The sequence below is a fragment of the Misgurnus anguillicaudatus genome, chromosome 22, assembly GCF_027580225.2.
Source record: "Misgurnus anguillicaudatus chromosome 22, ASM2758022v2, whole genome shotgun sequence".
Lineage (NCBI taxonomy): Eukaryota > Metazoa > Chordata > Actinopteri > Cypriniformes > Cobitidae > Misgurnus > Misgurnus anguillicaudatus.
The window spans coordinates 14,961,091-14,975,623 of record NC_073358.2 but is presented as its reverse complement, the minus strand read 5'-3'; the positions used below and the strand labels follow the sequence as shown (position 1 = coordinate 14,975,623).

Below are 14,533 nucleotides of genomic sequence, written 5' to 3'. Positions count from 1 at the left end.
TTGTACCTTTTGTTCTGAGAGTGTAGGGCCCAAAATTTATTCAAGCCCAGGGGCCTCCACCTGTCACTGTCCTGTCGGACATCTGTGCTAGATGTAGGTCTGAGTGCATCTGACAGGACCGTGGCAGTATCATGTTCTGTGTGGGGACATGTGGGATCACATTCTGTGTGTGGCTTCCACATGTTCTCGGTGTCTTGTTGCTGTCGTGATCTTGCCAGACCTTAGTATTGTTTCAGGTCTATGTTCTTAGGGCAAGGTCAGGGCAGCATTGTGTTTTGTGGGAACACGTGTGTTTCACATTATTTCTGTGTGACACGTGTTCCCCAGTGTGGTGTGGCTGTCATGGTCTTGCCTGACCTTGGTTATTATCCAGAGGGCAGGACCAGGGCAGCATTGTGTTTATGTGGGAATACGTGTTGTTTCACATCATGTATGTGTAACACGTGTTCCCAGTGTCTTGTCACTTTTACCCTACTCCCTGTGATTAATTATGTTCACCTGTTCCCCATTGATGTGGTGTCTTTATATTGCCCTTGTGTTCTCTGTGTGGTGTGCGTGCGTTATTGTATATTCCCAGTGTTATGGTTCCCGTGTATCTGTTCCAGTCATTTGTGTTCCATCACATTGTTTTGTTCCTTTCCATTTTACCCCCTCGTGGGTGTTTCAGTTTATTTATAATAAATCAGAGTTTATTTTTGTACATCTTTTGCAATTGGGTTCTTCTTTATTTTCCACTATCCGGTGTTAAACCGAACGTGACAGAACGCACGCACCCAACTGAACCCAGCAGGGATGTTTGCTGGCAGCCGCCTGGCGATACGGGGAAGGAGATCCCGCCCCGCATACGAGTCGGGTTACGAGTGTTATGACCCACTCGTATGCGGGCCCGAAGGTAATGCCAGGCGGCGACCGATCGGATCGGATGGATCCCGCCAGACTCAGTCCAATATGAGGATCATGATGACCGGAGCTGTCAGGATGGGGAGATCGACTCCCGTCTCCTCGGTGCTGGATACTACTCCCGGGGCCAGTCTCGGACCGGCACTCCCTGTGTCAAAAGGGAGGAGGAGAAGGATGAAGAGGGCCTTGGAACCGACACACCCGGAGACACGTTACTCGCCGGTGCAGCCGGAGACACGTCACCCGCCGGCGCAGCCGGGGACACGTCACCCGCCGGCGCAGCCGGGGACACGTCACCCGCCGGCGCAGCCGGGGACACGTCACCCGCCGGCGCAGCCGGGGACACGTCACCCGCCGGCGCAGCCGGGGACACGTCACCCGCCGGCGCAGCCGGGGACACGTCACCCGCCGGCGCAGCCGGGGACACGTCACCCGCCGGCGCAGCCGGGGACACGTCACCCGCCGGCGCAGCCGGGGACACGTCACCAGCCGGCGCAGCCGGGGACACGTCACCAGCCGGCGCAGCCGGGGACACGTCACCAGCCGGCGCAGCCGGGGACACGTCACCAGCCGGCGCAGCCGGGGACACGTCACCAGCCGGCGCAGCCGGGGACACGTCACCAGCCGGCGCAGCCGGGGACACGTCACCAGCCGGCGCAGCCGGGGACACGTCACCAGCCGGCGCAGCCGGGGACACGTCACCAGCCGGCGCAGCCGGGGACACGTCACCAGCCGGCGCAGCCGGGGACACGTCACCAGCCGGCGCAGCCGGGGACACGTCACCAGCCGGCGCAGCCGGGGACACGTCACCAGCCGGCGCAGCCGGGGACACGTCACCAGCCGGCGCAGCCGGGGACACGTCACCAGCCGGCGCAGCCGGGGACACGTCATCAGTCGGCTTTTCAGCCGCGGGACTTTAATAATCATGTTCCCCATGGACATTTTGTTCCCCCTGTTTTTTCCCCGCCTCCCCTTCATCATGTATTGTTTTTGTTACACCATCCCAACCCGTTTGTCACATATGCGTGTTTACCTTTGTTGTTTGTAGTAATGTTGTCGTGGTTGTCTTCTGTTGTGCAGTCTTTCGTTCCTCGTGTTTAATGTTTTATTTTTTTTTTGTTCATGGCGTCTTGGATCCGCCTTTAAAGAGGGGGGTACTGTCACGGTCCTGCCAGACATCTGTGCTAGATGTAGGTCTGAGTGCATCTGACAGGACCGTGGCAGTATCATGTTCTGTGTGGGGACATGTGGGACCACATTCTGTGTGTGGCTTCCACATGTTCCCGGTGTCTTGTTGCTGTCGTGACCTTGCCAGACCTTAGTATTGTTTCAGGTCTATGTTCTGAGGGCAAGGTCAGGGCAGCATTGTGTTTTGTGGGAACACGTGTGTTTCACATTATTTCTGTGTGACACGTGTTCCCCAGTGTGGTGTGGCTGTCATGGTCTTGCCTGACCTTGGTTATTATCCAGAGGGCAGGACCAGGGCAGCATTGTGTTTATGTGGGAATACGTGTTGTTTCACATCATGTATGTGTAACACGTGTTCCCAGTGTCTTGTCACTTTTACCCTACTCCCTTATGTAATCATGTCTTAAGTGATTAATTATGTTCACCTGTTCCCCATTGATGTGGTGTCTTTATATTGCCCTTGTGTTCTCTGTGTGGTGTGCGTGCGTTATTGTATATTCCCAGTGTTATGGTTCCCGTGTATCTGTTCCAGTCATTTGTGTTCCATTACATTGTTTTGTTCCTTTCCGTTTTACCCCCTCGTGGGTGTTTCAGTTTATTTATAATAAATCAGAGTTTATTTTTGTACATCTTTTGCAATTGGGTTCTTCTTTATTTTCCACTATCCGGTGTTAAACCGAACGTGACACCACCCTGGTAAGTCCTGCCCTGGATAACATTGTCAGTACACAAAACAAAAAGTTGGAATGATTAAGAAAAATGCATGTTTCTATACATATTTTCTTTAAATCCATTTTTTTTCACCGGTCAGCAGGACAGTAAATTATCTGAAGGTGAAATCATTATTAAAGGTGATATCATTGTCATTGCATTCATTGTTACATATGATTTTAAACAGTGGGAATCATTGTGTATTTTTAATCATTATGTGAATTAATCATTATTGACAGCAATTGCACAAGTGTAAGTAAAAACTTTAAAAAAGATCCAACTGTTGAATATTTGATTGTTAAATGCTAAACGTTAAACTAAAGTGTACATGGTCCATGTTAATGTTTTTAGTATTTTTTTTTTCAGCTGAGGAGCCATGGTAAAACTAAAAGGTCACAATATGATTTACTATCATATTATTATTTCATTCTGATTTTTCTCCTGTTTTTTCTGAGTTAGATGAGGAGCAACCAGTACATCAAAGCAAAAAGATGCTATGATATTGTCTGAGGCACCTTATTGTGAGTACATTTATATGTTAACAGTCATTTAAATAGTCATACTTCTGTGGAATTAAAAACATATAAGTTAGTCTCAGTCAGTATTTGTAGTATAATGATGATTACATTATTTCTATTATTTATTCATTTAGCATACACCTAAAGTGACTTAAAAATGATAGAGCATTCAACATTTTACAACATTTACTACAATACTTACATCATCAATTTTTTATTTTTTTCTAATCTGGGTTGTGTTCACAGTTCCATGTCCTTCACAATCACAACTGCAGCACACCAGTCAATTTCTGCCATTCGAAGAATCAGGTACACTATTTTGTTATTTTTATCTTAAAATATTAATAGGCAGACTTACTGTTTGTTTATTGTACTTGTGTAGTTAGTAATGTTTTACTGTTTCAAAACAAATCCTAGAAAGAAATCTTGGATTGGAGAATCATTCTGAAAGTAGACCAAATTCAGGACAACATCACAGCAGTGGTCGGAAAAACATCAGTCAATGAGCAAGCCAAGCTAACTTTCAAAAGATGGTATGTGTCATAACAACATTACACGTCACTGCTAACTTTTCCCAAATGTTTTTGTATATATATTTGAAAGTAAATATGTTGTAAATAAGAATAAGTTAATAGTTAATGGTCTATTTTTAAAACAAGATACATGTTTGATTCTTTGGAATATAACCATAGATCTATCTGACACTTATTCATAGTATACTTCAAGATGCCCTGAACCCACAACAAAACCTACAATAATATCAAAGATCAATAAATAAGACAACTTACATTATTTTACGTAACAGTAAAATATTTTTGTACTCTGTGTGATCTATGCTCTCTCTAAGGTGTGTATGTTCACTTGTAGCTGGTCTTAGCTGGTCAGGGTGGGAGGACCATCTTGAACCAGCTAAGACCAGCCCACCAGCTTAGTCAAGCTGGTTTAAGCTGGTGGGTCAGCTAGTTTTCTAGCCTGCAGCTATAAAGTGGCCAAAAAAAACAAATCCTGCTACACATTCCTGAACAGCTAATACCAGACTGAGAGACCAGCTTAAAACCAGTCAACCAGCTTGTGCTGGTTTTAGCTGGTTTTCAGAATTCATATCGAGATTGATTTGCATTTAGACCTAAAATGGGTACCATATGTCCAAATTTACCCACCTTTACTTTGAGTGAACTGTCACACCAACAATAATACCATAAACATAAAATATTAGGTAAAAGAGAGTTGTGCATGCTTTCTATTTTAAGCACAGAATTCTGGCTCCCTTTAAACATTTTGCTAGGGATTTTTTGCAAGACATTTTAAACATATCCAAAAATAATTAGTTAACTTCTGAATGTGTTCATTTCGTTGTTTTAGGTTAGAAGACAGCGGAAAGAATTGACATCGCAGAGACACGCACACACACGCAGCTGAAGCGAGTTTGACTGAGGCGCATGGGAGATCGGGCACCGTGCACGCACACACAAACATGGAGCACAGCATAATTACAACTGTTGGATTAAAATAAAAGTACTTTGTGGTATACAATGTTTCTCGTGTCTGTTTTCATTGGTTAGCAGGGAAATAAAATGACATGCTGAGGACTTTAGGCGAACGTCCCCTAAAACTCCCGAAAGTCTGCTGACCGTCCTGCGAACGTCCCTGTGAAAGTCCGGAGGCGTCCTCACGGACATCCGCTCGACATAACGGGTACCCTACACAATGACGTCCGTGGGACGTTTGCAGAGGACGTTTAGGGGACATCCTGGGGACCTTTTTTTGTTAGCTGGGAGCTGGCTGTCCAATGACATGGTTGGCCTAACGTTGGCCCAACGTTGTTTTAGTGGTTTTTAAGTTGGCAGAAGGTTGGTAAGGTTTTTTTTAGGTTGGCAGAAGGTCTGCCGGCCGTCCAGTAACATGGTTAGCCCAACGTTGGCCCAACGGACAAAATTACGTTGGGCCAACGTCAGCACCCAACGTTGGCCCAACACAACAACAAACGTTGGGCCAACGTCTGTTTGCTACCTGGGACACTGCATGAAAAGAGCTGTATCCGGACAAATACGGATGGGAAATCCCTGCTAAACCTTAGGTTTGCCAGATAAATGAGGCAGAGTGCTTGGAAACGTAATACTCACAAGTAAACCCGTGAAACATCCAGAAACCTTGTGTATATGGATGTATACAGGAACTGGTGGAAGTTTCTAGGAATCCTCACAGCTGGTTATAAGGAGTGCTGGTTGTGAGGTGTGAAGGGTTAATGACAGAGGTGCTGTCTCTGTTTTCAAAGCTGGGTGGGGGGTTCAAGGCAGCACATAACATAAAAACTGGATAAAAACATTATATATCTACAAGTGTTTACTAAATACATGTATTATTATGCTAATGTAATTCAATTGATAAAGGTTTTTTTTATTTAAGAAAATCTGAGCATCACTCAAAATAACTGTCAACATGTTTGTCAACTAAACATGTTTTGTAAACATTATACATTTTATAAAAATATTTTATATTTTTATTTTTGATAAAGTATAAAGAACAAATCAGTGTGAAAACGCAGATTATAAAAAGTACATAAAGTGCCAGCAGAGGATCCAAAATAATGAGAAAAAAAACATCCAATGCATCTTGGAAATTGTAGTCAAAATACATCTACAACAGCATGCTACAGCAGTACCAACGCCAGGGCAAAAGACTCAAATTCCCAGAATGCACCTGCACCCACCCATTCATTCCCACCAATCAGGATCAACGGCATTATTTCAAACCGCTACTGAGTCCTGACTCGTTTTCGTGCTGAACAGTACGGCTGAGGTAAGTTTGACTTTCATTCCTTTACATCGCGCATATATGTTCCATATTTGTTCCTATTTTGTTCTTCACTGTGATTATTTTTGTCTTTATGCGAGAAGTGTTTTAATTTAAAGCACACACAGGAAACATTAAGAGTAAGTTATACACTGTACATAGTAACGTTAGGAACTTAAACATGCGGGTTTTCAGTGAGCAAAGTTACATGCAAAATACCTGATAAACGAATCAATTCGATGTTTAAAACTTTAAAAATAAAACTGCAAGATTACTTGTGTTGAAGATTGTGTTGCTAACTGTAGCAAATGGCTCTTTCTGCTATTTTAAACGATATAGACGATCTTCTGTTGTTTAAAAGCTCATTGCTGTAAGTTAGTTCTGATAGATGCTGCTTATTTTGCAAGCCTGTTTTAATAACTTTATTCTGTTTAGTAACCAAGCCAGCTTCACTTTAAGTTTAAGATAAACTAACGTTATATGCTGTTGTAAAGAAGCTTGGAGTCAAAATATATTTTAAAGTTGTATGATTGTCTTCTTTTTTAATATGATGTCTATCCATGTTTGTGTTTACAGAGGTCATGTACCATGTGGTCGACCTTGCTGACGCTGAAGAGGTTTCTGTGTAAAAATGATGTAAGTTAAGTTTAATCTTTTAATTTAATATTGTTTTAATTCATGCCCATGTCATGCTGGCTACCAGTCAAATATCGCATACAATTAAAAATACTATTAATCACCAATAAAACCTTAAATGGCCCAGCACCTTCGTATCTTAGAGAATTAATATCAGAATACAATCCGACACGTACACTGCGGTCGCAAAATTCTGGTCTCTTAATTATCCCTAGAATATCAAAAGTGTCTAAGCTCCAGTGGTGGTAAGTAACGAAGTAAAAATACTTCGTTACTTTACTTAAGTACTTTTTTCGGGGATCTGTACTTTACTTGAGTATGTTTTATTTGCATCTACTTTTACTCTTACTCCACTACAATTAAAAAGAAAAAGTTTACTTTTTACTCCGATACATTTCCCCATGCCCGCTCCAAGTATTTATTACACTGGCTTTCCAAACCAATGAAAAACTGGGTTTTCTTTTGAAAAAAAAAAGAACGCGCACAAGCTCTTTGCCAGCATATGCTCAGCAGTCAGTTCGGCGCGCATTGCGAAGTGGAAGATGACCGCAGAAACAGGTGAAGGTTCAGCTCTCGCTGCCGTTCCCCTAACCAAATATTATGATATGCCTTAATGCAAATAATTAGACTAAAAATCATGTAAACAGTGTTTATTGTTCAGAAAACATGAACTGGAGCTTATTTTTAATAATAAAAAAACTCAGCATCACATATTGTTTTTAGATTACATTCATTGTATTTTATAAAATATATAAATTATAACTTCAACACAATATAGAGGACTTAAAACAGATATTCATTCACAGATAAATAAATACTTTACAGATCTTACCACTGCAGTTAGTCGCCAATCCGTTTTTAGATAAAATGTTCAAAGCTTTTCCTTAACATCATATTCTCTTTATAATACGTGTCAAATCAATTGGAAATCATTAAAATATATTTTTGTCCACACATATTTAAGTTAACGTCACTAAATGAAGAAAAAGATAAAATAATTAGCTAATTCTCTGAGACAAAAAGATTTCATTCACTTTAACAAATCTTACCACAGTTTATCCGCTTAACTTTAGCTATCCCCGTTTCACATCAATCAAAAGCTTCTTTTAACATCATATTCTCCTCATATATAGACTTTACGATCGAAAACCACTAAAATATATATTTGTTCTCTCATATTTAAGTTACTAAATGACGAAAGAAAGAAAAGAAATCAGTAAAATAATGTTTGTTTCTGAGGTAAAATTAAACTACGTTCGCAAGCGCATGCTGGAGGAACAGAGTAGAGAAGCGCTTGCTGGAGTAGTGGAGCGCGCACGACTTACGCACTAATAAAGAATACAATGGATTTAATGATGTTTTCACTTAATTTCCAAAAAATGGGTGGATAGCAGCAGTAGTGAATACATACGGAGCAGTGGGACTTCTCTCTAGGTTATACAAAAAAATAGCATACAGGGAACGTTCTCTCTAGGTTATAAAAAATAAAAATAGTCTAACCTACAGGAAATGTTTTGGGAAGGTTCTCGTTAGGTTATAAAATTAAACCTAAAAATAACCTGCAGGGATTGGGAACGTTCTTATTTGGTTCCCATAAATAACCAAATGGGAACCATATTTGAACATTAGGGGAACAGTATGTGTTTGCTTGGAGGCTAGTAAGCACAACTGGTTCTCCATCCATGCTGCCAAAACAATTGATCTGCCTAATTATTGCTATACATTTTTTTTATAATATTTACTTTTTACTTTCGGTACTTAAGTACGTTTTAAATTGGATACTTTTGTACTTTTACTCAAGTGATGCTTGATTGGAGGACTTTCTACTTTTACTGGAGTCATTTTTTATTTGGGTATAAATACTTTTACTCGAGTATAACTTTTGAGTACTTTTACCACCCCTGCTAAGCTCTGAAATGATTTGCCAACTGATGTCTGTGAATCAGACACAGTCAATCACTTTAAATCTAAAGGGACACTTCACCCATTTGTATTAAGCTTTGTATCTTAAGAACCCCAGTCATGTTTTTGAATGGTCATGCATCATTTCCTGAGACAGGAGAAATACAGATTTCAGTGTTGCACTTCCTTCTTTCAATGATGTAAAAATTATCATTTTGCATCATTCAAAGAAGGAAGTCCAATATTGTTGAGGTGGTGAGACTACAAACACCCCTTTTTTAGTCAAATAGGCACCAAATACGAAATGTATGTTACATTTCCACTACAAATATGAGACACTTTCAATAAAGATTAATGTTTCTACAGGTGAAATGGTCCATTAAAGGATAATTCTGATATTTAACACTTTGAGTCTTATTTTTGGTTTGTTTTGGATGAATTACAGTGATGGACACTGTAATTTTGCCAATGGGTCGTGTCTTGAATTTTTTGACTCATTTAGAAGCATCTCTTGACTGCCTCAGAGTGGAAGTCAAGGGTCTTGCACAAACATGTCATTAAAACAACACTTAACCTTCATTTTCAAAACTGTCCCTTACGAAAATTAACCATGGTTTTATTGTGGTAAAAGTGTAGTAACCATGTTTTTTTGGTCAATTGATTACTATGAGCAAAACCATGGTTTTACTACACTAACCATGGTTTAACTATGGTTTTTGAAAACCGTGGTTGTCAAAACCATGGTTATTTTGTGGTAGCCATGGTTTTACTACAGTAACCATGTTTTTTTGGTCTTAACTGTAGTAAAACCATGGTTAATTTTCGTAAGGGGTGCTACTCGTGGTTCGTGGTGTTCGTTGATGATTAAAAACAAATTGTGTAGCGAAATACAGTTTCTGTCGTGTTTTATTTGGCATTTTGTAAAATTCCATTGACTTCTCTTGGAAGACTCATTGCTCGCTGATATATCACTCTACCGCCAGAAATGGAAAAGGGGTCTGTTTACATCTGGTTGTAGTGTTTTCGCTCGGTTTCTCTCAGAATGCTAGCATGAGCAGAGCAACTGTGCCCTCGGAGTAGGGCACAAATTTTTCCCATATTTGATGGCTCAGTGACCAGCCTTAGGTTTGAAGTTGAGCTCGATTGTGACTGTCTATACGCTAGACACCAAGTTCCGTTCAGCATCCTTGTAAGGCAAAGTGGTTGTCGCCATCAAGTGGTCAAGAGTGTGCTAATGCTTCAGACTCAAATATAGAGCGGAAGTATATAGGTGGTTGTGAGGTGTCTGAAAAAATAGATCCACTATAGCAAATAACACGGATTGAAATCATACATTGCTCTGATATATTTGTTTTTAATCATCAATGAACACCACAAACCACTCTGTGAGTAGCATAGTTTTGAAAATGAATGTTAAAGGAATAGTCTACCCATTTGCCATATTAAACTATGTTATTACCTCAACTTCACGAATCAATACATATCTATCTTTTTTCAATGCGTGTGTGGCAGTATACGCTGACATAAGGGGTTAATGGTAATTAGCAACTCTGGGAGAGCCTCGTTATGTATGAGATAAAAGGGGTGAACTTGTGCCACCCGGATGTGCGTCATCTAAACGTTACCGTTTCAGGGTGACCGTGTGCCACCCGGATCTGCGTCATCTAAGCGCTGCAGTTTTGTTTGGTTGCCGGTGTATCGTGGCTTGAGAGGTAAGGCTGTAGGCTGCTAAGATACGGTGGCTTTTAGGCTGTTTTATGACACAAGCCTTATTTTTTATAGTGGACTGAGGAAATGCAGGGCATGTGAACAGCTGGCACGTTGTTAATCTGTGCGGCGGTCTCATTCACGGAGGTATGCCTTTTAAATTGTAGCACGTTGTGTATGGGGTAAGTGTTTGTTAGTTATTTCTTTCTTTGTTTCTTTAGACGCCTGGAGCGTGTTGTGGTGGGCTGACGGACTGGGTTTATTGCTTATACTGCTGCGGGTTGTGCTGGGTTCTTTCCCCCCGCTATGCGTGTGCGTTATCCACCCTGTGCTGCTCCGTTTGGATTTGATTAAGATACCTACACTGTTATTCCCCTTTGCTGATCTTCCAACTGCCTGTGGTTGTGGATAGATCGGTTTACCTGTTGTTTCCGGACCAACTCTTCACTCCCTGACTGTCTGTGTTAATTTCAGCCTAAGCTGATTATTATTACTGTGATCCGTATCGATCCAGGACGTGTATTTCTACTCCAAATAATACGATTGACGTCCGTCTACTTTTCAGTAACCACTTTCTTGAGAAATTGTAAATGTTTTTCTTTATTTTTGTGATTTAAAGTTTCTTTTCTTTTTTTCTTAATTGTTTTGGTTGTTTAAAGGGAAACTTCACCCATTTGCATTAAGCTTTGTACTGTTAGAACCCCAGTCATGTTTTTGAATGGTCGTGCACCATTCCCTCAGTTTCCCCTGAGAGGCGAGAAATACTGATTTCCGTGAGGCACTTCCTTCTTTCAATGATGTAAAAATCGTCATTTTGCGTCATTGAAAGAAGGAAATCCTGTATCTCTATTGAGTGTGAAAGACTACAGACACTCATTCCTCATTTTTCCAAGGTGGGGGCTATGGGTGGGACCCACTCACGCTTCAGACCAATTACAGATAAGTGGGTGGGACTTACGAAAATATACGAACACAGACCGAAAAAAAACGACCAGCCGCCATCTTTATGCTAAGCTAAGCTAAACAGAAGTTGTGGAGCGAGCCAGAATTCATGTTACAATAACAGTGGAAGTTAATCAATATTACATGGAAGAGGGTGATTTTACAAGCGTGATGCTCTAATCCGCTGTACATTGCACCTTTATGAGCCACAATACTGCAAAGAGCTCAGGCAGATGGAGGAACAGAAGCCCGAGGAGTAGGCCGGAGCCTGGGCATCGGCTGGGTAGAGGAGCCCGGTGAAGAAGCAGCAACCATCGGCCTCTGCTGCGTAGAGAAGCTTGCCTGTTCTCTCGCTGTGTGGCTTCTTTATAACATTTCTGCATCAGATAAGGATATGGACGTTTGTTTGGTGAAGGTTTCTATGCAAGAGAGGAACTTTGCGCGCGTTTGGAACATTTATTTCACGGACATGTTTCGGTTTACGAGCAGACGCGCTGCGGAGTATATAAGCTTGGACGGACTCGCGCCGTTTGCTTTCGGTTTAAGATTTCTGGATCAGATAAGGATATGGACGTTTGTTTTGTGAATGTTTCTGGTCGCGTGCTTATTTCAAAGACGTGTTTCGGTTTACGAGCACAAGCTCAAAGAGCTGAGGCAGCGCGTCTGTGGAGATATTGTGCAGCCCTTACGAAAATTAACCATGGTTTTATTGTGGTAAAAGTGTAGTAACCATGGTTTTTTGGTCAATTGATTACTATGAGCAAAACCATGGTTTTACTACACTAACCATGGTTTAACTATCGTTTTTGAAAACCATGGTTGTCAAAACCATGGTTATTTTGTGGTAACCATGGTTTTACTACAGTAACCATGGTTTTTTGGTCTTAACTGTAGTAAAACTATGGTTAATTTTCGTAAGGGAGGGGACGCGTTTGTGTGGAGGAGGATGGAGGGTTAAACGGACGTCTGACTAAAGTGAGTGTTTATATTTTCTTTGTTATACTAACGTGGCATTTATGTACACAATAGCATATCTGAGCAGTGTTTTATATGTCTATATTGTGAGAGCAGTGAGGCAAATAATAACACAAATGTAATTACAGTAGAGACAAAAAGAAAATTGGTAAAACTAAATAAACATTTAAAATGCATACACTTTTTTAAGTACTTGGAAAGACATTTGTACTGCGCATCTGAAACCGCACGTTACTGTTTGAATAAGACTTTGCTACACACCAGGCCAGAGTGTTATTGTGTGTACCACAATGTAACATCACGTTTAAAAGTAAATCATGATTGGTGTCAGTCAGACACAGTGGTGGTGGCTATTTTCTTTGTTTTACTAACGTGGCATTTATGTACATAATAGCATGTCTGAGCCGTGTTCCGAGTAATGGGAGTGGCTTGCAGAGCTGTGCATTGTGGTGCATAGTGGCAGTTGTAGTTTTTCATACAAATGTGCTCTAAAGTCACATTTTGTCTTTTCTCTGTCAAATAGGCACAAAATTCTACATTTATGTTACATTTTGACTACAAATATGACTCACTTTCCATAAAGATTAATGTTCCTAACGGTGAAATGGCCCTTTAAATGTATATATTTAGTTAAGTCATTACTATTTGTTTAGTTTCTTTTTGTTTGGAGTTTTGTTTAAAGTATGTATCTTCATACACTTGTCTGCATTATTTGCCAGCGGGGCTGAAGTTCCCTTTGTCCCCGACGTGGCGTGCTTTACCAGATACGGTTACAGTCGGTTAAGGATGTGTGTAAATGTGCATGTTGTATTTGAGTATATGCACATCGGAGTATTTATTGTGAAACTGTCCGGCTGATAAGCGGTAGATTTGTAGTTCCTGTTTGCTTTCAGCCGGGACTGTTTGCTTTACTGCTTTACCGTTTGATAAAGTGTATGAAGGTGTTTTTGACATTGTATTCTTTTTTTTTATTAGAATTGGGGCGGCAGAAAGCAGAAGAAATTAGGAGTTGTTTCCCTTCACTCTCGGTGGTGGTACTCTTCCTCACTGATTGCCGTGCTCCATTTTGAGGTGCAGTGTGTCTGTGCTTGTGTGCACGTGTGGTGGATGTGTATTTTGCTGTGGCTTTTCTCTTTATTCCAGATAGGAGAGTTGTGGACTTATTCCTGAGAGGAGCTGGATGCCGATCCCCAATTTGTGTGTTTATTATAATTGAATTAAAATCTATTTTTGTGAATGTGTTGGTGATGTGCTATGAAGTGCATCTGTGCTTTATTAATGTTAAATAAATTATCTTTTTATATAAGCTTTGTGTCTCATACCTGACCCCACCAATTTGAACCTGTGAGCTTTATTCTGGTCGAGAGTAAAATCCCCTTTAACCAACTTGGGGTGGCGTAGTCGGTCTTAAATGGGCAGCTAATCTGGTTGCCCTTTACCAGTGTTATAATTTACCATGTGCCACACGTGCACTGTACAGCGCGTTGTGAATGTGTTAGCATTTAGCCTAGACCCATTCATTCCTATGGTACCAAAAAAAGTTTTATTTTGTGGCACCATACTTACTGGTATAACTCCTCATGTAACAGTCTTTAAATAGGGAAAACACGGACGTGTTTGGTGGCTTCCCTGTTTGGTACCATAGGAATGAATGGGGCCAGGCCAAATGCCAACACATCCACAACGCGCTCCACAGTGCACGCACCGAAAAAAGATGGATATGTATTGATTCGTCTAAGTTGGGGTAGTAACATGGTTTGGTATGGCAAATGGGTAGACTATTCCTTTAAGTGTTGTTTTAATGACATGTGCATGGCCCTTGACTTCCATTCTGAAGCAGTCAAGAGACGCTTCTAAACAAGTCAAAAAGTCAAGACACGACCCATTGTTAAAATTTCAGTGACCATCACTGTAGTTCATCAAAAACAAACCAGAAATGAGACTCAAAGTGTTTAATACCGGAATTATTCTTTAACAAAGCATTCACATAATTTGTCTAGTAAATTATACTTATCTCGCAAAAGTTAGCTTGTATGGAACAAAGCATTCACATAACTCGTCTGGGTAATTTACTAATGCCGCAATAGCTAGCCTGTCTGGAACCGAGCAGATATTAAAACACAACACTGTGTGACACTTGCATTATATGTGAATGGCCCCTACGCTAATAGGATTTTGTTTCTCTCTCCCTGTCTCGTCCTCAAACACGAGGACATTGAGACAAACAGACCAGTTCCGGCTGCCGTGGAGGTCAACACACC

General features: G+C 41.1%; 1 long non-coding RNA gene across 2 annotated transcripts; it reads left to right on the top strand.

Annotated features, from left to right (window-relative positions):
* Nucleotides 1-2,234: 2,234 nt before the first annotated feature.
* LOC129434486 (uncharacterized) lies at nucleotides 2,235-4,850 on the top strand. Of its 2 annotated transcripts, XR_012365274.1 has the most exons (5): nucleotides 2,235-2,939; nucleotides 3,259-3,320; nucleotides 3,564-3,626; nucleotides 3,735-3,850; nucleotides 4,680-4,850. It is a non-coding gene; the product is annotated as an uncharacterized lncRNA (long non-coding RNA). The 2 variants fall into 2 exon arrangements; XR_012365273.1 differs by having other exon boundaries at nucleotides 2,237-3,320.
* The last annotated feature ends 9,683 nt before the right edge of the window (nucleotides 4,851-14,533 follow it).